Here is a 26,266-nt window from a genome sequence, read left to right on the forward strand (position 1 = left end):
AGCAGTACTTACAGACTCGTGAACACTACTCAGTGAGCAGTACTTACGATGCCGTGAACACTACTCAGTGAGCAGTACTCAGGGTACCGTGAACACTATTCAGTGAGCAGAACTCACACTAACGTGATCACTACCCAGTGAGCAATACTCATAGTAGAGTATCCTGAACACTACCCAGTAAGTAGTACTCACAGTGCCGTGAACACTACTAGATGGTCAATGTTCTTAATAGTATTCATGGTACCGTAAGTACAGCTCACTGAGTAGTGTTCACGGTACTGCGAGTACTGCTCACTGAGTAGTGTTCACGGCATCGTAAGTACTGCTCACTGAGTAGTGTTCACGAGTCTGTGAGTACTGCTCACTGAGTAGTGTTCAAATCATATGATAAATATCTAATCGATATTTGAGTTTTTTGATTATTTGACCTTTTGACCTTTAATCTGCATAATAATTTTAGGCAATTTATGTTAAAAGGATACTCATAAAATCTGGCATATCGTAGTAAAATATTAAACAGAAAAATAATTAAAATTCATATGAAAATGTAGACATGTTTAAACACTGGAGTCATCATTACTTTTGTTGCGGCCATCTTGGACTCCAACTTGGATTTCTCACCATTTGCCACCATTTATGGCAATTTATGCCAGCAGCCTGATAAACTTCTGGTTTATAACTTGCCTTGTTAAAAACTGGGTCCGGATTCAACCTTTTGAATGGCCTAATTGTCGCCCTGCCATTGGGGAATTCCTATGAGCCAACTGCAAAATTCTGAAGTATTGAATTTCTATGAGCTTCTAATTCTTTCTTAGTCCGGTGTATATCTTATGTTTATAAAAACACACCAAACTTGCATTTCTGGCAAATCCGAATCATATGCTTTTATTAAGATTCTTCCCTGGCGGGGTCCGCCGCGTGAGCAATTTAGTGGGCTGTTACTGTCTTGGCCGGTTGCTCGTTTTTTACGTGAACGATTTGCAGTACAAAGAACCATTTGTAATTTTCATTGCTGATATTTTTCATTCTTCATAGCTAAAACATGAAATTGTCGCGTTAAATATTGCCAAAACTTTGATTTTAGACCGTATGTATGGGACTATAGTGAGATAAATTTACATAAGTTGTTTTTAAATCCTTAGATAAAAATATATGATTTAAAGTTCACATAAAAATGTATATTTGTACATGTATATGAATAATGAAATCAATACTATTTAAACCAATGTTCTTATTTAAAAACCCTGTTGTACCTCCTTTTTTTGCCTGATAATTGACTCAAAGGACAGTTCTTTCTCTCAAAATAATATTATCCACTTGACACGATATTTGAACGATTAGAGACCAGACGGTCACATGGCTGCTTGCAATGCCATATTGTTCTGTTACACCGAGAAAAGAAAATAACAACATTAATTCAGTATACCATGAAGGGTTTTAATACGCGAAACTTTAATTCAGATATCTTACTTTGAATTGCTTCCCTTTAGTATAACATATTTTGTCTACTGATAGTTTGATAAAAAAAATATAATTCACTTAACAATGTCTTGTCAAGTTTTGATTTGCGAAAGCATGAAAAAGTTGGGTGTTTTAGTGATGTGTCAGAAGCATTTTTTTTGCCGGTGCATTGGGATTTGCTTATCCGGTGGCACTTTTTGTGGGTGATGGTAAAACTTATTCACTTGATTTCGTTGAAGTATTGGAGGTAATTGGAAAATGTTGTAAAAACACAATCCAGCCCACGAAGACATGCACATGATATGAGTAAAACAGACATTATGCTTTAAATGTTTATAAATTATTCAATTAAGCCTAAGTCTAGAAACAAATCAATGACTAAGCTTCGCGTTGGAAATATTTCATCAAACTAAAACTATGATTTTCCATTTAATCCGGAGTCATAAAGTCTGTTCGAAAGATTGTTCGCGATTTTGATCTAAGACGGTGGCATTTTGACAGTTTTATATAAATTTGAATAAACAAATATTGACCTTTTTGCTCCACGATGATAGCGCTCGTGTGCCACCATTGCCTGATTGTCTTAGAACGCCCTCTAGCGGTCAGCATCAAATTACCGAAAAGGTTACACAACGTCCCCTACTGTTTACTAATTAAACGCAATTGTTCAGAACACAATTAGGTCATCGTTTGATTTTGTATCAAATAAACAATACTCTTCAAAAATGTATGTCAGACTATTCTTTTAAATCAAACTGGCATTTGAATTATTTTATTTTGTACAAAAGACGCAATATAATGATAATATTTGAAGTAACACTGTACATTGCTTAACGCCAAGTAACCGTTGCGTGTGTCGTTTGAATCATCGTGTGATCTAAGCCAATTCATTATATCTTAATAGTCTTTTATTTTATATAATTTTGGTTTTCGTTACATTTGCAAAGCTCTAAAACAATGTAAATTTGTTAACTGTTTCGATATTTGTAACAATAGACACATTTTAACATTGTTCTTCATTAGTATTAAATTTCATCGGTATAAATCAAATGTAGGTCACACAAACTACTGAAATGTTCCTAATTAAATACCTAATTTGGAACCAACTTGCCCGTTGCTAATTACCTTTGTTTAAAGAACAATAGGTGATTTTTAGTTCCGATAGATTTGAAGTTATTGATTTTGGTTTTTCTATGGTTCATAGTGCACACTTTGTTGGCTCTATCTGTTCGTATATTCGTTCATTTATCTTTCTTTCTATCTTTCACGGGTGCAAGGAGGATGGGTGGTGTGTCGATATCCGCCATTGTTAGAAGTGACATTCGGTTCTTAATCAGTAAGATCCGAAGAAATCCGATCACACACTCATTTCCGGGTCATTACATTTTATCAATAATTTTTGGAGTTTTGATTTTTTAAAGATTGAACTGTACACTGAACACAAAACATGGTGTCCCTTCAATTGTTTAAAAAACACGACGTGACCATTGACATGGAATGTTCTAGATACTGCGAAGGTTAATTAACCAGTCATGTATGCAATTATATCCAAATATTTGAATAAAGAGTGTTTTATCTACTTACAGACTTTTGATAAGACATTATTTAAATTTCTTTGCAATTTCATACTTACAGTAAATACCTAATCGGTATCTCATAAAATCAGTCGCATTGGATCATTACTTCATATATCTGACGTTGTTTCACTGGGTACGTTTATATATATGTGCAGTGATGTTTTATATGAGCCGCGTCATGAGAAAACCAACATAGTGGCATTGCGACCAGCATGGATCTAGACCAGCCTGTGCATCCGCGCAGTCTGGTCAGGATCCATGCTGTTCGCTAACGTATTCTGTAATTGCAATAGGCTTGGAAAGCGAACAACATGGATCCTGACCAGACTGCGCGGATGCGCAGGCTGGTCTGGATCCATGCTGGTCGCAAACGCACTATGTTGGTTTTCTCATGGCACGGCTCAAATTTATTATATTCTCAAATTATTCTTATTGGATGGCTGTATACATGTATTTTTGTTCGTAATGCATTTCGATGAGACTGGAATAAAAAGATATAAATCTCATCAGACAAAAGAACGTACAATAACAGAGAACAAGCATCTGTTTCCGAAAAAAAGAAACGCTTTATGAAAATGAGTGTAACAGACACCATATGAATTACGTAAGGCCAAATTATAGACTTGCCCTGCTGTATATCAAATAAACTGATTTATCGCGAGTTATAAAGGTGATTTAGAATCGATATGTCAGATCAAATTTGTATTTTTAGACATAAATGCGAATAAAAGTTTGATTTAGATATATCAATACCATCTGGGTTTTTGAGAACATTCCAGCATTAATTAATCATTTGGAATACATTACTGAATTATACCAGGAAATGAGAGATATATAGGTTAAACAGATAATGTTCAATTTTAGTAGGTCAATTTTTTCGAATCCAGCTGAAGATATATTGCCAAGAAATGCCGAAATTATGTCTGTTTCTTACGTTAATTAATGTAAAACTGTTGGCAGTTTCGGTGAACATATTGCTGCATTTCAGGTATTTCAGACGTCAGTGAACTCATTTTTATAACCATAGAAGCATTTTCTACAAGTTCTTAGAAAACTTTAAAAGTGGCTAATACAGTTTATGTTCCTGGACGAATTTGAATATTCTATATATCGTATGCAGCGCAATTTAGTCAAATAAAGGCATTGCAAACCTTTTAAAGGTTGTTATAATATACTTTGTTGTAGAGTCTTATTCATCCTTAGCGGTGGGTCTTTGCTATTATATTATAAATTATTTTAAAAACAACTAATTGACAATGCCTCTTTGTGAAGAGGGGATCTTCAGTGTAGATATTTCTTTCAAATAATTTACTTATTATGAGGGTTGTCGATGAACTGACAACTTTGAAACCTAGATGCTCGATAAGATCAAAAGAAAATCATTTTTGTAAGACTGTTTTTCGATTTTTTGACAGTTGTGACATAAATATTATCAACAAGCAACTATTAGGCGAGAAAGATAAAATTGTGACGAATAAAAAATAAAAAAGCGATGTCGTCTCTTTGTACAAAGGGTGATTTTGATCAAAATTATGTAATCAAGTATGCGCTATGTGTATTACGTGTCAAAATAAAAAAAAAATGCGCTGTAATGGTTATATTCAAGGAAGTCAAAGCTTTTCACATAAAATTTCCTGAACTAATAAAAGATGTATGATTTATTGACAAGAAAATTAAGTGAAAACTAAAATACTTTCGTCAGGTTTAATGGTGCGAAGTTTCTAAATGTTTAAAACTACTTATCATGGAATTACTTATTGCATTTTAAATCTTATGTATGATTTTATAAAGTATCATTGTTTTCTTTTTAGATTTTGAATAGTGTATCTTCTGAAAATCAAAATGATTGGGCGTGTGAGTTTTATCCGCCCATATATTTGTCTTATCATCAAAGATCTCTTTTTCGTATTTCACCAGCAAAGTCCTTCTTTAGGGTGTTGTGGGAATATAGATAATATGAACCTTTTGTGATTTATTCGTCTTTTTCTCTCCCATTCAAACAGTAATTAATTGCTTTACGTCTTATGATTCTTATTGCTTTTTCCCCATATATTACGTCAAGTAAACGTAAAGTGAAAAAAGAAGACGTTCTGAAGTCTTGTAGATGGTCATATGACATGTTGCCAGTTTTGCGAAGAATTTCGAAAACTTTGATATAAAACACGTAGTCAGGAAAATTTACCAATGAAAAAGTGGTATTTAAAGGTTTCCAGTCAATTGTTAACTTGACTTAGTGACTAAGGTAGTTTCTACGATATGCCTTTTTGAACTTGAAGAAAATCCTTCAAGATGCCTTTGAAAGACACAAAATACTTTCTTTGATATTCTCCATAATTCTCTTCGATGTGTCTTCTATGTCCACTGCTATAGTTTCTTCGATATACTGGCTAAAACTCAAATTATAGTTTCATCGAGATGCCTTCAAAACCCAAATCTTCTAAAGACCAAAGATAATTTGATTTATATTCCTTCTAAAGAACATAGAAGCCTCTAAAACCCAAAGATATGTTAACCAAAGATATTTTCTTCGACATTTCTACTACAGACCCAAGAGACATCACACGTTATGACTGCTAAAGACCAAATATAGATTCTTCAATATCTTCTAAAGACCAAGAATAGACTTGTACATATGTCTTGTAAATCCTGCGACTTGCCTATATACTGTAACTTAACGTCATCATCAAAGTATCATTTTCTTAGGTTAAAACTGAAATATTCACGACAGGCAGATATCAAAATAGTTTTGTAATTAAACAAAGTAGGACGCACTAACCCCATTAATTGTCTCCCGGTGTTTAGAAAGCTTTCAAAAAAGACAACTTTTTTAACATAACTGTGGTAAAAATTATTGTTTTTCCACAAAAATGTGCCCATTTGCATAAAATTTTACGCTTATTTGAAAACATTTTAGATTGAAGATGATATTTAAATACTTTCACCCATCCCTAAGAAAAATTGTCAAAGGACAGGAGTTTGTTGTGTATAATTTTCACATCTGTTCAGCGACTTACGTAAGTATACATCAGTGATGATAATTTGACAATGATTGTGTACATATAAAAGTTTGTTTGATCCAGGACAGAAATCAACCTACATTTTAATACAAAGGGACATATCTGTTTTACTTTATAGAATTTATGTTACCATAAATACGTTTTGTTTAAGTATGCGTAGTAGACTGACATAGAATGTAAAAATGTTAACCGCTTACGCAATTAATTAACGTAAACTAGGAGTTCATTAGAATAAAATCTGTCGAAATATTCAAAGAAAACAGTTGAAGGCATGGAATCAAAACTAACAGAAAAAGATGGGTCAGCGTTAATGTCCACTAACTGGGACATATGATTAAGAAATGATGAAAGGCCGCTAATTGTCAAAATTTTCTGTTAGATTACCATTATAATGCCTACCCAATTATCAAAAACCGTCAAATTATCATCTCTCTCCTATATATGTAGTTATAATAATAGACCTATGTTTGATGATAATTGTTGTATCAAAAACACAGAATGGTTTGATACAGAGTGTGTGAATGCTAGAAACTCGTACTTAGAGGCTCTGCGATTATTTAACTTGGACAAAACCCCTGTTAATAGAAACACTTTATGTTCAAAGAAAAAATTGTATAAGGACTTAATACGCAAAAAGAAAAGTTTTTCATATAGAAATAAGATGAGAGAAATTGAAAAACTAAAGACACAGAAGCCTAGAGATTTTTGGAAGTTTTTCAAGTCTAAAAATGCAGAGAAAAATTGTAATATCTCTTCAGAAGATTTCAAATTATTTTTTGAAAATCTTAGTAATGATATGTCTGATTGTAACAATGTTGAAGCTGAAACATTTTGTAGTAATAATGATTTTAATGCTGAGAATTGTACTTTTCCAGAGTTAGATGAGCCCATTTCTGTAAATGAAATTATATGTGCTGTAAAACAATTGAAGCGTAACAAATCTGTTGGTAATGATTGTTTAATGAACGAATACTTTATCGAATGTATTGATATATTATCGTTGCACTTATGTGATGTTTTTAATTGTATTTTAAACTCGGGGCATTTTCCAGATAAATGGACTGAAGGTGTTATTATACCTTTACATAAAAAAGGATCAGTAAATGATGTAAATAATTATAGGGGAATAACTTTAGTTAGCTGTTTTTCAAAGCTTTTTACCAGTATACTGAATAAGCGAATTGAATTGTTTTGTGAAAACAACAATATAATCTCTGATGCTCAATTCGGATTTCGTAAAGGTCGTTCCACTATTGATGCATTATATATTCTTATGTCAATTGTTCAGAAATATATCAATGAAAATAAGAGATTATATGTTATATATGTCGACATGTTTAAGTGTTTTGATAGTATTTATCGCAATGCTTTGTGGTTAAAGATGTATAAAACTGGCATTCAAGGTAAAGTGTTGAGGATAATAAAAAATATGTACCAAAATGTTAAGTCATGTGTAAAATCTTGCTCATCATATTCTGATTACTTCAGCTACGCTATCGGTTTACGTCAAGGGGAGGTAATGTCGCCTCTATTGTTCTCACTGTTTGTAGAAGATTTAGAATTATTTTTACAAGATAGTGTACATTCTGGACTACACATTGATGATATTGTTTTGATTTTGCTATTGTTTGCGGATGATATGGCCATTCTAGGTAAATCGCCCGAAGAAATCCAAAAGCATTTAGACAACCTTTATTTATACTGCAGTGCTTGGGGTTTAAAAGTTAATACAACAAAAACAAAAATAATGGTCTTTCGTAAACGGGGGAGATTACGCCATGATGAAAAATGGTCCTATAATGGCCAAAATATTGAAGTAGTTAATAATTTTAACTATCTAGGTACTGTTTTTAATTATACAGGTAACTTTTCATTAAACCAGGAGCATTTAGTTGGTAAAGCCCTTAAGGCAATGAACACACTATTATTTAAATGTAAACAATTTGATATAAAACCAAAAATATTATGTCAGTTATTTGATGCTTTTGTAGGTTCGATACTAAATTATGCTTCGGAAATATGGGGGTATACAAAATCTAAAGAGATAGAACGTTTACATTTAAAGTTTTGTAAAAGACTATTACAAGTCAAAATAAATACATGTAATGCTGCAGTGTATGGAGAATTAGATAGATATCCTCTATATATTGTTAGATATGTAAGAATTATTAAATATTGGTTTAAACTTGTGTATAGTAATAACATTATTCTTAAAACAATATACAATATGGCATTAGACGATTGTAATAGTGGTTGTATAAACTGGGTATCAAATGTTAAGAAGTTACTAAATGATTACGGATTTTCATATGTGTTTGATAAGCCTGACACTATTCATATTGATAAATTCATGCATGATTTTCGATTAAGAATAATCGATACATATAAACAGGAATGGAATATAAGTGTTAATAATAGTTCAGTACTAGATATGTATAGAATATTTAAAACAAGTCATGATTACGAATGCTATTTAGACGTACTACCTCGTAGTCTTAGATTTTATTTTGTTAGACTAAGACTTTCTGCTCATCCTTTAAGAATACAAACGGGAAGATATTTACGTAACAATATTCCACGAAATGAGCGTTATTGTTTGTGTTGTAATAAACGAGACTTAGAGGATGAATTTCACTTTATTTGTATTTGTCCATATTATCAGCAAATACGTAAAAAATATATTAAGCGACAGTATTTTGTAAATCCATCAGTTTTTAAGTTCCATTCATTACTAAATTCGACCAACAAAGATGAGCTTGTTAATGTGTGTAAATATATCAAAGAAGCAATCCAAAAAAGAAATTTGGTTATTAATAATACATTATAAAGAACCCATGTCATTGTATTCTCACTTCCTTTGTTAATTACATTTTATTTGATTATAAACTATATGTCTAGGTATAGTTTTCTTTTTTCTAGTTGTTAATAACATGTTTGTTACTTTCTTTAAAATAGTATGAACGTGACTATGTATATTGTAATATTAGTGTTTAGACGATGTACGATGTACAAGTCTCAATAAAATTCTGTTCTGTTCTGTTCTGTTCTGTTCTGTTCCTATAAACCCGTAGTCGATGTACATATTGGTCACATTTTTGTAATTTTAACAAAATGACTACAATCATTTGCTTTTTGGGGCATGAAATCATACTAGTTTGTTACTTGCTAATAGTGTCATGACTTACTAAACACATTATTACTTAAGATTGATGTACCAAGTACCATTTAGTTACAATTCGAAATCCGAATTTTATCATTTATTTTTCTTCCTCTTTAATTGCCATTAAGAGAATGATAAAACAATTAGGACTCTTTATTCATTCCAGTTATATTATAAGAATGACTTATGTTTGACTTATGTGTTTTATGTCATTTTGATTGGCGGTAAAGATCAAAGGAGATCAAAGTAAGTATGAAAAAGCCGCTAGTACTTTCTGTTTAATGTTGTCAAATGTACCATGCACCCCTGATCCGGCCTGAGGAATAAAATCTTTTTTTATTATTTTAATATATATTAAGGAAGGTTTATTTACCAAAAAGTACGTTTTCAATTTTGAAAGTTCATTTATTCATTATTCCGATCCAGTATCCTTTATTTTGCACTTTGTATATAAATGGACCAGTATCCACACCTGTGCCAATTTTAAATGTCTCTGGTGTAACAATGTCAACAAGTAACGAAAATTCAAAAGAAAAATCAGCGCGTTTGATTCATTTTCAGTTACAAAATTAGCTGGAAAAAGCTCTCAAATCGTAGTTGTGTGTCACTTACTGCCACCTTCTGGCATGAATACACAAAATCTTATCCAATATATGTTCTATATAAAATGGACAATGTTCAAAGAACTGACTTCTAACATACCTATTTTAAATTACAAATTCTTACAAGAACTGACGTAAAGTACCTAATTCTTATCAGATCTGACATAAAATAACAAACTGTTATCAGAACTGACATAAAATAATGAATCTTACCAGAACTGACATGGAATAACGAATTCTCACAAGAACTGACAAAACATAACTAAAGACAATACAGAATGACATCAAAAGTAAAATTCTGGGCTTTGTTAAAACAGCTCATTCTAAAACTGTGTTTTACTTAGAAAAAATACACAGCTTTATCTTTCAGAGTCAACAAAAGATCTATAATAATTATAAAATCAAAATAAAAACTGGCTCTCCTGTGTCCACTCATCTGAAGTTGTGGTGTGTTGCCTGCTTTGGCTGTGGTGTGTCGCTGATTGTAGTTGTTATGTGCTGCTGATTGTAATTGTGGTGTGTCGTCTATTGTAGTTGTGGTGTGTCGCTGATTGTAGGTTTGGTGTGTCGCTGATTGCATTGAGCTGTGTTATCTATTGTAGTTGTGTTGTTTCTATGTCTGATTTTAGTTGTGGTGTGTCGCTGATTGTATTGTGGTGTGTCGTCTATTGTAGTTGTGGTGTGTCGCTGATAGTAGTTGTTACAGTTGTGGTGTATCATTTCAGGTCTCATGATGAATTCTAAATGCTTTAACCATCCCAAGAGGAGCACATTTACATCCACGTCTTTACAAGAAAATGTAATTTTTTTCTTTATTAGGAAAATGTCAACTTAGATATGCTGTAAATGTGGACAAAAAGACCATCGCCATTACCCTTGGATAACTATTATTGTTAAAATATGATACATATAGTAAAAGAACGAGATGTTTGTTAACTAAGGCCGTCTGATTATCATTGCTTCATTTATAACTTCAAATATTTCAATAAAAGAAAGAATAAAATCACGTTTTTCAAAGTCAAATACGCCTGTAAGTTTAACAATAACCACAACAGCGTTTCCCCGGGCCACCAAGGAAGCCTCATAAATCGTGGGTCTGAACCCTATAATTACGACATGCATTTGGTGTCATGACACCTATCCGCTTGGACAATCGTTTTGTTCGTCTGACTCGCTCAGTCAGTGTCGGTAAGAGACTTGCTCTTAAATAATCACCTATTAGGTCTTGTGGTTTTAGCGTTCAAATTTTGTGAGATTTTGATCGATGAGTTAAAGGAATGATGCACATTCATTCAGTAAAGGTGACTTTGATGATGTTTTATTGTCAAATAAAGAAATGTTGCAGCCGAATGCAATTTCATAGCGGTTGTATCAAATACGTTTTTATAAACAACAAGTATTTTGATTACTGATAATATTGATCATATGTCGATGGGTGTCACCTATCAAAAGTAAATCGAATAACTATGTTCAAATAAACTGACATTCTACTATGATTAGGTGAAAGACCTTTAACTGTTGTTAGAATCAAAGGTAACCTTTTTGGATACAGGTTATTGATATAAGTCTTATGTAAAGTCAATCAATATCAGTATAATAAGGAAAACATATAATATAGGTCTGATTTCTCTTCAATTACAAATAGACACTGCACAGCCGTTGTAAGTACAACGTCAACGACTTATATTAGCTCAGTGTCAACGCAAACTGTTAGCCCAAATGCCAAATCCACACTTATAGCTCAGAGTCAATGTCCTATTGTTGGTATAAGTCGAAGCCTAACTGATAGCTCAATACCAAGGTCTCATAGACAGCACAATGTCAACTTGTTACTGAGACTTCATTATCAACACCTTTCTGATAGTACAATTTCAACGTCTTACGGACAGCAAAATAATTCAACGTTTTACTGACAGCACAATGCCAACGTCTTACTGACGTCTTACTGAGACCATAATGCTAACGTCTTACTGACATCTTACTGAGAGCACAATGCCAAGGTCTTACTTACGTCTTACTGAGAGCATAATGTAAACGTCTTACTCAGTCTTACTATGAGCACAATGCCAAGGTCTTACTTACGTGTTACTGAGAGCAAAATGCTAACATCTTACTGACGTCTTACTGAGAGCACAATACCAACGTCTTACTTACGTCTTACTGAGAGCAAAATGCTAACGTCTTACTGACGTCTTACTGAGAGCACAATACCAACGTCTTACTTACGTCTTACTGAGAGCATAATGCCAACGTCTTACTTACGTCTTACTGAGAGCATAAGGCCAACATCTTACTGACGTCGTACTGAGAGCACAATGCCAACATCTTACTGAGAGCACAAAGCCAACGTCTTCCTGGCGTCATACTGACAGCACAGTGCAAACGTCTTACTGAGAGCACAATGCCAAAGTCTTACCGAAGTCTTACTGAGAGCACAATGCCAACGTCTTACCGACGTCTTACTTAGAGCACAATACCAACGTCGTCACGACGTCGTATTGAGAGCATAATGCTAGCGTCTTACTGAGAGCACAATGCCAACGTCTTACTGACAGCAAATGTACTCAAAGTTTTACTGAAAGCACAATGTCACCGTCTTACTTCAGCGTCTTACTGACAGCACAATATCTAGTCTTACTGACGTCTTTCTGAGAGCACCTTGCCACGCCTTATTAGAAGCATAATATTTTATCGTTTTACTGACGTCGTACTGTCAGCGCAATATCACGTCTTCGTGTCAGTCACGGTCTTACTGACAGCAAAAGAATTCAACGTCTTACCGAGAGCACAATGTCACGTCTTATTGACGTCTTACTGACAGCAAAATATCTCACCGATGCACCGAAGTATTAACTGATTTTAACACTAAAATTAATCTAATATCGATAAGATACTTTTTCAAGAACTAATTGAATAGAACTTTTTTTTTGAATACATTGAAACTCTGATTCAAATTCATTTTGTTGGCGGTCTGTTCGAAGACAGCTAAATCTACAGTAAGCCTTGAAAAGTGGTTGATTTTTATATAATTGTCTGTAAATCCCATAAAACATAATATAACCAACCTGCCCACGCAGTGACTCAGCATCTCTATGGGTCCTCATTTTGAACTTTTGATACTGTTAGATCAATAGCTGATCAATCGATTTGACAGTCATTCTATGTCGCGTTTCATTAACTTCCGTTCAATTTTAAGAAACGATTACCACTGGCGCGTATCACCAGTGTCGTACAAAATACTCTTCCTATAAAACGAATAATCATTTTCCCACGAGGTTTGTATATTCGCGGAGGTAATAGACAGTTTATCTGGGCTTTGGTACTCGTCAATAATCCAGGAAGCTATACCCGCACACACTTTAATTTTTTTTGCCGCACAGATGATTCCAATATTGGGTACAAATGTACTTTACAAAAGTACAATTTGACCATAGCTACACGAGATGATGCCTATCCGATGGGAAACTCTATTGCGGGCCTTTCCGCGGAAAAAAGGAGGTCAATTTCAGTAGTTTTTGGGAGTATGGGAAAGAAACGTCTGCTGAAGGTTAAACACATCTAATGTGTCAGTCACACTACACGGTATAGCGATAACGGACACCAAACGTATAGAACAAATGCGGCAGAAAGTTATCCGGTGACGAAAGTCATCCCCCGCTGCTGCTCGGTGGTTTCACGATCGGAGTATGGGGCGCATAAAAAGCACAATGACCGCAAGATTGACGCACATATACAGGACGAATACCGTTCAATTAACGGATATGACCGTACTAGTAACGGACTTGTACCGCGTAAAACGTTAGCGCAACGCATGAGAAACTGACAAAACATTCTTGTTAGTTATCGTCCGTTGAACATACGTTACATCCGTTGCAAGTCCGGTAGTAGTCCGGCCGTCAATCAGGTCCACCGGACAAGAATGGATGCGAACCGGACAAATACAGAATAGGGAACGCACGAGTAATGAACAAAATGCATAGGAAACGCACGAGTAACGAACAAAACGCATATCGGCGCATTGCTACCGTACATCTAACGGACAACTTTGTCCGGTGGTGTACGTTCTAAATTTTGAACATGCTCAAAACCTTCCACCGGATGGAACGGACGTCGCCGGACAAGGAGCGCAGCCGCCGCATGAGAAACGGAAAAGAAACACATGCGAACGGACACGAACGGATTGAAAATTTTGTTATACGTTGGACGTCCGTTAACGCTTTAAGGTGTAGTGTGACTGAGACTTAAACTAGATCTATAGTCGCTATACCCGTATAATTCGATTTATTATATACATGTACAAGAACCGAAATTTGCAATCTACGTGGCATAGAATGTTGCAATGTTATGAAAAAATCTCGTGTGATGGTGCCTAATTTTAGAAACTTTGGCTTTTGAAAAAGTAAGTTTATATAATAATTGCATATATTAAATAAGGTATACCTAGTGTCAAATGAACATGCATGACAGTAAAATACGGTGTTCCGGTGTTCCGTTTGGACAATCGTGACTTTTTATTTAATACTAAGCCACGATTCACGATGGTACGATGACTATACATAACCTAGGATAGAAATCATTTTATCAGTTGGAAGAGTTTTATTTCTTAAAAAAATATTCAGTGGATAAATCATATTGACTCGTTGCTGCATTGTTAGTTATGTCTTTTTCTAAAGAAGGCAGTGCTATAAACTGTAACAGTTGGATTGCTGGTTCATTATATATGTATAATTATACTCATGAAAATTTATTTAGTTTTGATCTGTTTATCAAGATCCCCTTTTCACCTTTTTATACAAAAGTAACTTAATCATTGTCATCAAATTAATCACCGGCGTAATGAATATGCATTCAGCTTTACCTGATATAAATGTATTTCCTCATGAGAAAAAAATATAGAAAACAAAATAAACTCGTCTTCAGACATCAAAATATTTGGGCGTCTTCCTAGTTGTAAGTTTCATGGCGTGGGAGAATTACGAGCACCTGTAATTTAATCATATCTATCATATAATTATGAATAGTTCAACGGAATATTACGGGGGTTAATTTGTCATACTATTTCATTTTTTATTACTTGTTTCATGTTTTCCCGCTTTGTATATCCTAATTCTTAGTGTCATTTTTTTTGCATTTCAATTATTGACTGGTATTACAAACATTTCATTACAATTTATGACATTTATCTTTTAAATTTTTGTTTGGTTTTAAACATAATTAAGACATAAAGGAAGTGAATCAATAGACTTTGTGTGAAAAACTAGAATGTGAGTCAATTGGAAAAGAATACATGCTTTTACGGACGTATATTCTCATAGGTTACCCTGTATCAATCTTATTTGCATAGACCTAAGTTATAAAAATCTGTCTGTGGTCATATCTTGAGCATTAATTTGGATTGTATGCATGAATTTGCCAAAAAAGAAAAAAAAAAAAAAAAAAAAAAACCCACATTCTACTGCAGATTTTTATTAAGTTGAACAAATTCGCATGTATCAATATCAAGCAGACATGTTTATTTGTGTTTCCTACACAGAACAAATTACACGAAATGGTTCAGGTTTTGCAAGAAAACCGACCATAACTATGTTGCCTCGTAGTTGTTATATTCAATTAAAAACGTACTGTAGAATCATGCATATTGTGTTTTATCTTTATCTCAACTAACGGCTGTTTTAATTAAAATTTTAATAGGTCAACAAAGGTTGAAGCCCCGCCTGGCAAGCCCATTCTGGAGTCATGTTGCGATTTTTGGTCACTAAAGTTTCATTAAAATCGCATCAAAATGTCTAAAATTTAATATACGGACTTTGATAAACTCATTCCGGTGATAACAAAACGTTTAAAATTCCGCAAGATGAAATCTGTTTTGTATGATAGAGTTTGAGATTACATATATAATACATTAGCAGGTTAATTATTCCTGTCCGCTAATTAATGGCTGGTTTGTTTTTCAAGATTTGACCGATTCACGTCAATTTTTTGCGATAACATCAGCGTAATGTCGCTAATGCGGACAATATTCCAATAATATTCAGAATATCATGTAGCAAGTATATGAAACCGGGAAAAATCACAGCAAAATCATTTGTTATCTGAGAGGTTAATGGGCAATTTGTATTCTAACTGTTTTAATCTTGATTGTGTTCATACATGACAGAGTATTTCAGTTCAGATTTTAATGTATATCTTTATACGTATTAAAATGAAACTTGTATGTCTAAACGCTGATTTTTAAAGCAACAATTTTCTTTGCTAGATTTTATTGAATTCAGCACACAGAACTTAAATAGTAAATATGTGAGTAATACCGTATTTATTTGTACTTATATTAGGTCTGCTACAAGCTTATCAGATACCGCATATAAGTCTTAAAGGGTACAATTTCGCACGAAAGTTTATGTACACAGTTTACATGGGGGTCAGAACAAACACCGATGGTGAAAAGTTGGTCATTCGTCCGCAACTTATCACAACCTATGACGTCACTTAAAAAACATGGCGGCTTTGCAAGATCTAATATTAGAGCAATTTTGCGAGTAAATCGTTAATTTATGGAGAAACAACCTTCCTGATATCTGATAACATTCAAATTTCGATTCTATTTCGTCCCGAGGTCATAATCCAACCGATTTATCCAAAGTTTTATCAAACGTTTTACTTTATATGGACAAACATTAGGAGCTTAATTCGGGCGATAAAAACTTCAGATGATCAATTTTCTTGTGACATGGATTAGGCGTTTTAAGTGGGGCATTTTATACAGTTGTACAAACTAGGGTCAGTTAGGCGCTACAGTATCAATAAAGTTGTAAACTCACTCGTGTTACGGTCAAAATAAATCACAGAGACTTCGCACTAGTAGTAACTGGCAAAAGTGTTTATCAAAATATATCAGCTTTGTCAGTTGCATCTATTGGATTCTGTTTCTGAATTTTCAAGAGTACATGCAAAGTTCAGAATATAACATTATCAAAAACGGTGAAGCCAAGCATTTCGTCATATGACAAGGTTAATTAGTCTGACTGTATTACTCTCGTATTATTGGACCAGAGGCTGAGAAAAAGGTCTTTACGACGAATGTTCAAAACCAGCTTAAATCATGCTGTTACAAGAATATTTCTTTGAAATTTCAGGTACATATCTTAAGTAGGTACAAAATGATGTACCTGTAAAGCAGTACACCGTCACCATAATTCAGCCTAATGCTTGTTTCGTCTCGGACTTTAGCCGTTAGCCCGAGTGGTTAAATACTGAAGCATCTGAACGATGAACCGTGGTAAATTAGACGATAAATCACAAGAAGGGCTTGATTGTTTTCATTCTGACATGCTCATTGACATATTATGATAAATATTATGCTGGACTTCATTTACCCGAGAAGTAATGTATCGGACGTCATGCGACAATTTGACGTCATAATTGACGTCATAATGCTCTCTTACCGGTCCGCGCGTCAACCGTTGTTTATCGCAGAATATACAGAGCTTGATTTCCTTCTTTGTTTAACTGGAAATCAAATCAAATCATGTTAGAATCTGCGATAAACAACGGTTCACCCGCGGACCGGTAAGAGAATATTATGACGTCAGTTATGACGTCATATTGATGCAAGACGTTCGGTTCATTATTACTCGGATAAAAGGAATCCAGCATAATTTTGATCAAACTGTTTCAATGGATATGAATGTAAACAATCAATGCCATCTTGTGGTTCGTCGTCTAATTTTCCACGGTTCATCGTTCATATAAGTGGATATTAAACCACTCGAGCTAACGCCCTCGTGGTTCAATTCTTGCGCATTTTAACTCCGAACCGTGATAAATTAGACGTCAAGCACTCGAAGGCCTTGATTATTTGTTAAGCAAAAACATTATATTTCAGAACGCTGCAAAAACCAGTAATTTTGAAAAATCCGGCATTTTTTTTACGTACGTACGTCTGTATGAGTGCAAGTTCTGATAATGAGAGATATACTGTCAAGCGATCCGTTGATAGCTATTAAAGGCGTTTAAATGTAGATAAATTTTACTTAAAGGCTGTAAATTCCTTGTTTGGCGAGGAAAATCGGTGCTTTGAAACTGATGGAAGTGCCTGATAAAATGCTTTGTAATCCCTTATCCAAAATATATCATGATTTTGTCAGATAAGCTCTAAAATGATGTATATAAGTGAAAGAAAGTGTCTCGCATTTACTGCTGTGAGAGGTTTCAACATATATGGATATGCAAGGATGCCATTAACTTTTGGATATAATTATGTTTGGCTAATCGAAGATTTTATCAGAATATTATACCACAGATTTTATCCAAAACTTCGGCCTGGTGCCAAAACTAATTAATTTTGCTACTAATATTTATAGTGGACTCAATTACTTCTACATAATCTCGGATGATAAATAAAACTGTAAACTTAAACATTGATATGCAGCCGTTTTGTCACGAGCCCGGCGCCATGTTGAAAAGTCTTTTGCGCAATTTGAGAAGAGCCAGGATAAAATTTGGCGCGCGTGCTGTTTGCCACGACAGGTTTTAGACCCCAGCTAACAAATTTTGTGTCAATGGATATAAAGTTGAGGTGAGTCGGGTAAATTTATTTCGTGATCCTTATCAATTTAATCGCAGAATTCTTAAAATCTGATTACTTGCCAAGTGTAGTATATGCACAATTGTAGTTGACAGTTTTGCATAGCACAAGAGTTATTGGAGGTAGGCATACACTGTGTTCAAAAGCAGAAAGCTTTTGATACAAGTATATCTGTTTGCACCGTTAAGAAATTAAAACCTGAAAATAAAATACGCACATAAATCATAGTTGATAGTAAGTAAACAATATATGGATTACACACATTTTAATCCAATTAATCTTATTTTGAATCTAATCAACTTACATATATCTTCACTCAGGCGAACAAAGAGGATCCTAGGCCTGGGTCATTATGAACAGCTTGGCACTGAGAAACACTGCAAAACGGGCCATGTACGAATTTATACAGTGTGCTCCAAACACCCGCCAACAACTGATTCTTTTTTATCATGTCAGAGTTTTTATGTCCATACGGGAAACACGGGATCTGAAGAAAAAGCGCTATTGCATATTTTAAGCCATCGCCATCTTTGTGAACAGTAAAAGAATGCACTTGTTTTTGTCTGACTCCATGTCTGCACTTTTGATAGCTCACCAAAAGCAAGGGACATAATATTTTAAGGTAGTGGATACGTTATTCCAATCGTTAATTTCCTTTCGGTTACAGTTTTATTTCGGCATTATTCGGTTTTTACTGAAAGGTAAATTGAGCTACATTTTCGTCCGAAGAATGCCGAATTGCATAACGAGAATTACATAATTAATCACACGGAAATTGCCGGGTGACATTACGAGATCATTACCTTAATCAAGGGCGGTGACTGACATTTTTCCTCAAAAAGTCAGTTTAGCTGGACGCTTCCGTTTTGTATTCGATTGAAGAGTTCAATGAATTCCCTAAACATTAACTAAAGTTATTTGAAGACGTTCCTAGTCCATTAAGAGAAATAAATTTAATTCAATTATGGTATCAATATCAAAGATATCAAAGCTATTCGCACCTCTTTTAATAGAATCAATTTTTTAAATCACGTCTTATTGGATTTATAAAATAGAGCAATAATAACAATGCACCTTAAATTAAATTACGTAGATTTAATATGATTAAGTCCAAAACTGAAAAGAACAGACTGTAATATCTATTGAAAATAAAACTTAAGACACTTTCAAGTTGCCACTTCACACCGAAAGGTTATTTTGACAAATTGCAAACGAATTGTTAAATGAATACGCGTAAGTTTGTAAGAAGACTGTGCTTCAATTTTGTATGGATTTTATAGCTTAAAAATGCATTTTATTTTGGTAAGTTTTACTTGAATACCAAAATTGTCTTTATGATAGTTATCTTTTCTCTTTGATATACATTTGAACCATCGTTTTTTATGTAAATTGTGATTATCAAATAATCAAGTCTTTCGCATGTTTTATTGCCTGATTTACCATGGTTCAGAGTTCAGATGCACATGAATTGAACCACGAGGGTGTTAGCTCTAAATGCCTTCCTTGGTGTTTATTGTCTTAACTGTATTATCATATCATCCATAAAGGACACCATTGACGAGCAAAGTGCGTCTCTACAAAGGCAGATATCTTATTATATCTACACTTCCTTCCTGAAACAAACTCAGAACAAAAAACCGCATTCAAATCTATAAACGCAAGCTTGTGCAAAGCTATATTTTAGAGGTACACCCCCACCCTACCAAAATACCAGGGGCGTAGGGACGATTTGAGCATTGGGGCGGCGAAGGGGGTGGACCCGGGAAAATTTTGCATATAGCTAGAGTAAATGGTGCAATCTGGCGACTTCTTGGACTGCTCAGTATCTGTTGAACATACTCGTTTTTTTTTCGAGTTTTCACCCCTATTTACAGTTTACTATGTTTAAACACTGTAAGGGCGGTACGATGTTAGATACGGACAATGTCATGCCAGGGTAAAACCAGTAATGTCTATGTAGGGGATCGAGCACAAGACCCTGAGTTAAAGGGGTAATCTAATCCTTATAGCATTTTAGTCATTAAATGGCATTATAAAGGTAAAACGCAATTCACTGTTTTCTTTGAACCACTGAGGGTTGAATGAACGGAGTTCAGGGTTCTTTTTACCAAATGATCGATTTGGAAATGCAAAATTGCGAGGCTGATTGGCCTTTTATACTTTTATGTAGAAGCTGTAATACTTGTTAATTTAACTAGACCTGTAAAATCTATGAGGATTTCTCTACATTTTATGCGTTGAATTTAATCATTATGATTGGCGCCTTTTTTAAGTGTCAAAAATATTTAATTTAATATATTTTATGTAAAGACATCTAAAGATCCCGATTTGCGTTTGTGTTTTACTCAAGATACTTTCCTTTGTCGGCAGAATTTGAGACACAACATTAATTGCAAGTTTGGCAGTAAGCAATTAAATACGATTAACTTTCATTAATTAATGTATTGCCTATAATCCGAGTCTGCGGGGCGTGAAAATACAGCAACCTTGGTCGTTGCGGATTATCGATTTTGTACAATACCCTGTCACCAAGGTGATCTAGCAAGGTGTCAGCGATATGACAAGATTCTGTGTACATATCAGTCGCCGATGCACTTCATGATAAATGGAAGACCGCTGTATTTATTTTCAATTATATTTTCTAGCCTTTTCAAAAATTTACGAGTTCGGCATTTCGCCGCTCCTCGAAATATTGGGGCGGCGGGTGCCGCCCCTGCCGCCCCAGCTCCTACGCCCTTGAATACTATTATGACCGTTTAATTAAGATCTGTGTAGACCAGTTTAATTTCAAGACTGGAGAACTAGAAAATAAGTAGAAAAAAAGTAAAACTGAGACTAGGGCAATTTGCACCAATATTCATAGAAAACTTGAATCAGCAATTCATTTTTTTTAATTTGATATCTACTGAATAGCTTGATGATATGTTCTCTTAAATCTTTGAAAATTAGATTAATTTTACATTTTCCTTGTATTAATGCATTTATATTTATCTCCTATAATATCGCAAAGTATATCATCGCAATAAACATTATTGATTCATCTACTGCGTGAATTACTTCATATATAATGACGTTTAGTTTATATTAAATGTAACTTTATGATCAAATGTAAAACGATATTGTTTTTGTACCGTGCTTTTATAGTTATATAATTTCCAGTAATTGGCGAACGATTGGTGAATTACAGGGATCAGTTTTCAGAACCAGTCGATTGATATGTGCATTAAAATATCCACTGATCGCTATCGTTGCGGTAATCAGTTAAGCTTAGTCAATATTTTTATAAAAAAATCAAGGTCCACTTTATACAGCATATGATATTAAGCTCATAATTTTGACATAAGGAATTCGTCTTGTTTACAGGATTATCTTATTATTTTGAAAACACTGCACCAGGGGTTATTATCTTTTATATTATCTTTAATGTTTCAAATTATTTCAAATCTAAAATAACTTATCCTGCGGTATTTTATTGTATTCTTAAATACCCTGGGAATCGAGTCTGTGGACAAAATGTCTGGTGTAATAAGTTCATTTATAGTATCCACGGCTTCGATTGTTTCAAAATATACATTAAACAAAGTTCACTCAACACTTAACAATGTTTGTATCGAAAAAAAAAAAGAAAAGAATTTTACGGGTTCGTTTCAATGATTTTGTGCATATACATTATGGCAACAGTTTCTGCATTATGTCCCAAAATACAGTAATATGGTGAAATCACTTAATTAAATATGTATATGAAGTATATAACATGGTTTCAAGAGATATACCCCTTCCTTAGGAATGTCACATTTGAGTCAGATTTGTGGCATACCAGTTTAATTTCAAGACCGGGAAATCAGTAGAAAAAAATCTGAAAGTTGTAACGGCAGTAAAATTGTAAAGGAAAAGTATTTTATCGTACTTTCTATGGATCTAGACAGAAGAATAACTGTTTCAAACTTGTTCCAAACGCCTTCCTCGGTTCTTTATGACAAAAGCAAAAAGAGCAAGCATACATATACTTAGAATTCAGTGTCGCGTTCACAATTATTGAGATTCACTTTTATTTGATAAAGCAGCGCGATATAGATATAAATGTCAATGATTTGGAAATAATCACTCATTATTTTTGGTGTTTTTGTACATTTTATGACTAATGATGGAGTGTAGTGCGCGTTCAGGGCTGTGCTCTCCACATTCTGGCGCGTGAGCGTTCGATCTGTAATAAATTAAAATTTTCAGAAGGTATTTCTGATGGATAACAAAGCTTTGAACCACCAAAGGTTAGATATAAATCATTCTATTTCTTGTGTTATATATTTTATCAACCGTATCATTGTCGTATTTCTGATGTTTACGTCGGGATATGCTTGTTTCGTCAACAAGGTGTTTTTATGCAGAGAGATAATTACCGACTTAAATCCTACGCGAGCAATTCACCATATATAGTCAGTCACTGGTGTCAAACAAGGCGCCGTTTGCTGGCCTTTATTATTTCTTTATTATGTATTTAACGGCAAAGCTTGTTTCATGTCATATTTATGGTGTGTTTGATCTACTGAATCCGTAATTACATGTACTTGGACTGTGGTAGTACTTTCTGAGAATGGAATGTTTTCTTCGGACGGGCTGACTAATCCTTTTCTTGTTTTGTTCTCAAAGATCAGGTCAGACATGCAGTTGCGACCGTTTTAGCTGGTCTTATCAGTATCTATATTTGTTCTCTGCTACTGACATTGAAACTTCTCTAAATCAAAAAGAGTATGTTTATCTTTTACCAGGAATAAATTAATGATATAATCCAAAAGTATTAGGAAGATATAAGTTTACTTTGTATGGCACCACTTATTTTCCATTTTTGCCCCCTTTTTAGTTCCAATATTTGAATGTTTTCAAACAGTAAAGCTTTAATTGTCACAGTTTCATCGGCGTCGACGTCAGAGTTTTCACAGAAACCTAGCCCAAATGCGTTCAAACTTGACTTCGCGTGATAAGTTACGTAATTCTAACTTTTATTTGTGTTCCCTTTTCATCTTAAAAAAATCTTTTAGACAGCTCTCTTTTCGAAAAAAAAGATATAACTAAACAACGTTTTTATGTGTAATGCAAAAATATATAGAAATATACTTCAATATGAGACAAAATTGACTTTTCTTAGAAGTCGTGAACCATTTTTCTAATTTCTTTTAATTTCCTTGTTATCACTCTGCTTTACGTCTAACGGTTTTGTTCATTTTGACGTTAGAAAGAAAACATTTACGGTAGCTTAGTTAGTCTCTAGTTACAGATCTGATATATGTTCTCAGAAATTGTTTCTGATTTTCCCTTCTAACTTGTAAGTTTGTTACTTTGGTTTTTAACACAATCCTCATATAAAAAAAACTATCTGTCTCAATTGAAAGACATAAATGTGACATAGTATTACATATTTGTATAATTTTGACCCCGTAAGTATCTTATTAGTGTGAAATTTATGAGCAAGGATTCTTTGACAGCGAACATGTTTATATGTAAATATATTATTTTTCTGGTCAGTTATTGATAATAACTGTGACATGTTGCACTTTTATATACGTGAGTTTACATGTTTGTGTTGATACATTTTTTCTGTCGATACAACGGTGAAGAGTTATACATGTAATCATGGATACAAACTCATTATATGTACAATGGTATGTTTGAACACTGGAATTGTAAAATTGTTTTTGTTACGGATAGATAGATTTTATCTTGCATTTTCATTTGGATTTATTTTTATTCCATAGTATTGGCACTACAACACGCGAGCTCGTTTTGTTAGAACAATATATATTTTAACATGGATACATTTCAGAATTGACTTGAAAGCGATATTTAGCGAAACAATGATTTCATGCACGTGCTATTCGATACATATGTTTGCATAAAATCGTTCATACAAACATAACAAAACAATATATGATTTTAAGAATGGAGAAATTGACTTCGTCCATTTGTATGCAAGATATGGTTACAAGAAGGGGTTGTTTTCTTTCGTTCTAGGTATGTTTCATTTTTTTTTGTTTGATTCGTGTGTATTTATTTAACCTAGGTGGCATTTTCATATTAGAAGTGCTAAATGATTGCTCCCCAAGAAAAGTTTTACTTAAATGGCACAATGTAGATAACTTGCAATCAGTTCAACATGCAGAATCGTATAAAATAGCTACATGATATTGGAATAGCTGCAAGCATGTGTACTAATGTATATATGCAGGCCTTTGATTTATTTTTAATGGTAAAAATCAATCGGTGTTCAATCACAAAAGGCCACAAATATTTGATTGTACAATGGGACAAGATAGAGGAGAAGATAGATCAAATATCCTGCATGTTTACTGCATTACCAGTTACCTATTGTTCTAAATACATTACAACTGAAAGTGAAATTGAAGAACTAATTCATTATGTGTGTCAAAACTACATTATAAATTGCGTCAAAACAACTAAGAGCACACAGTTATTTAAGATGAGTTTAGTTTTATATATTTGTTCTGTGATATAACTGTTTATTATTTACCAAGCCACCTATTCACAAACTTCACTGAAATATCATAGTTTTGTGTTTGATCCGCACAGATTTGTAGTCTGGTAAACCGGAAAACATAATTATAAACCGGACATTCTTGTGTTTTTGATTATGTCATACGCATGCGCAAGTAACGACATGGGAGTATTAGTTTCTCGCTAAGAAGTCGTACCACTTTCACTCTTTTATCACGAAAACTGATACGATGGGATATTGTCTATATTGTTGCCATTTCCTGAACGGTTGCCATGGAAACAGTGAAAATAATTTATTACGTCCCCACCCATTTATGTTGGGTGGGGGGGGGGGGCATATAGCGTTGCTGCTGTCCGTATGTCCTTACGTCCGTCCATACGTCCAGAAAAGTCCAAACTCCTCCCATACTATTAACCCGATTTGCTTTAAATTTTTACTGGTGAACAAGCTAGATGTGCAGATGACCATAAAGGAAGGATTTTTTTCTGTGGCACAGTATGTGGGGGCATCCGTGTGCTATGGACACAATTCTAGTCTTTCGAGAATTTTTTATATGGGAACGTTTTTTAATATTCCCACTCATTTGGTACCTGTGTCGGTGGTGCGGGTGTGTAGGGGTTGCTTGGGAGGCGGGGTCATTTAGTACCTGTGGTGGTGGTGCTGTGAGAGAGAGAGTGGGGGGGGGGGGGGGGGGGGGAGTGCATGGCAGGTCTTATTGGGACACGGCATATTAGAGTAAACTGGATATGAACACATGTATGTTAACATTTTCCGAATCGAGACACCATGAGTTTGTCAAGAAATAATTATCAGCTCGGAGGAACTTTATGCTTCTATGAATATGTGTGAATATTTATATTTGAAACATCGTTTTGACAACTGATATAGCTTCAAACAACAACAGCTTAAGCTTTCAAACAGTAGATTTAATAAGTAATTCGTTAAAGGGAGCTGTTTACAACTGCACAAAAGTCCCATTTTTGAATCAAAATATTTCTACAACAAGTGTTTGTTTGTGCAGAGCAACAAGACTGATATAAATAGGGTAAAATATACCTTTTACTTAATTGAGAAAGAAATTAAAATATTCTGTTTTGTATTGAGTGATTCTTTTTTAAGGTTATTTTTTTTTTTTGGCAAGTATTGATCATCTTATTATCGCTTGTAGTCTGTTGCTTCCGATAACCTTGTAAATCAGACAAAAATCCTGTCGTATACGACAGGATCGTGATTGTTCCGTGCATGCATTTGTTTTCGCTGTGTTTTTATTTTTTTCATAATTATGACTTGGTCATGGTCAGATGTCTGTTTCATTGAAAAATATGTCTTGTCATTTCTCATTTTATGCTCTAAATTG

This window comes from Mercenaria mercenaria, chromosome 5 (assembly GCF_021730395.1).
Source record: "Mercenaria mercenaria strain notata chromosome 5, MADL_Memer_1, whole genome shotgun sequence".
Classification (NCBI taxonomy): Eukaryota; Metazoa; Mollusca; class Bivalvia; order Venerida; family Veneridae; genus Mercenaria; species Mercenaria mercenaria.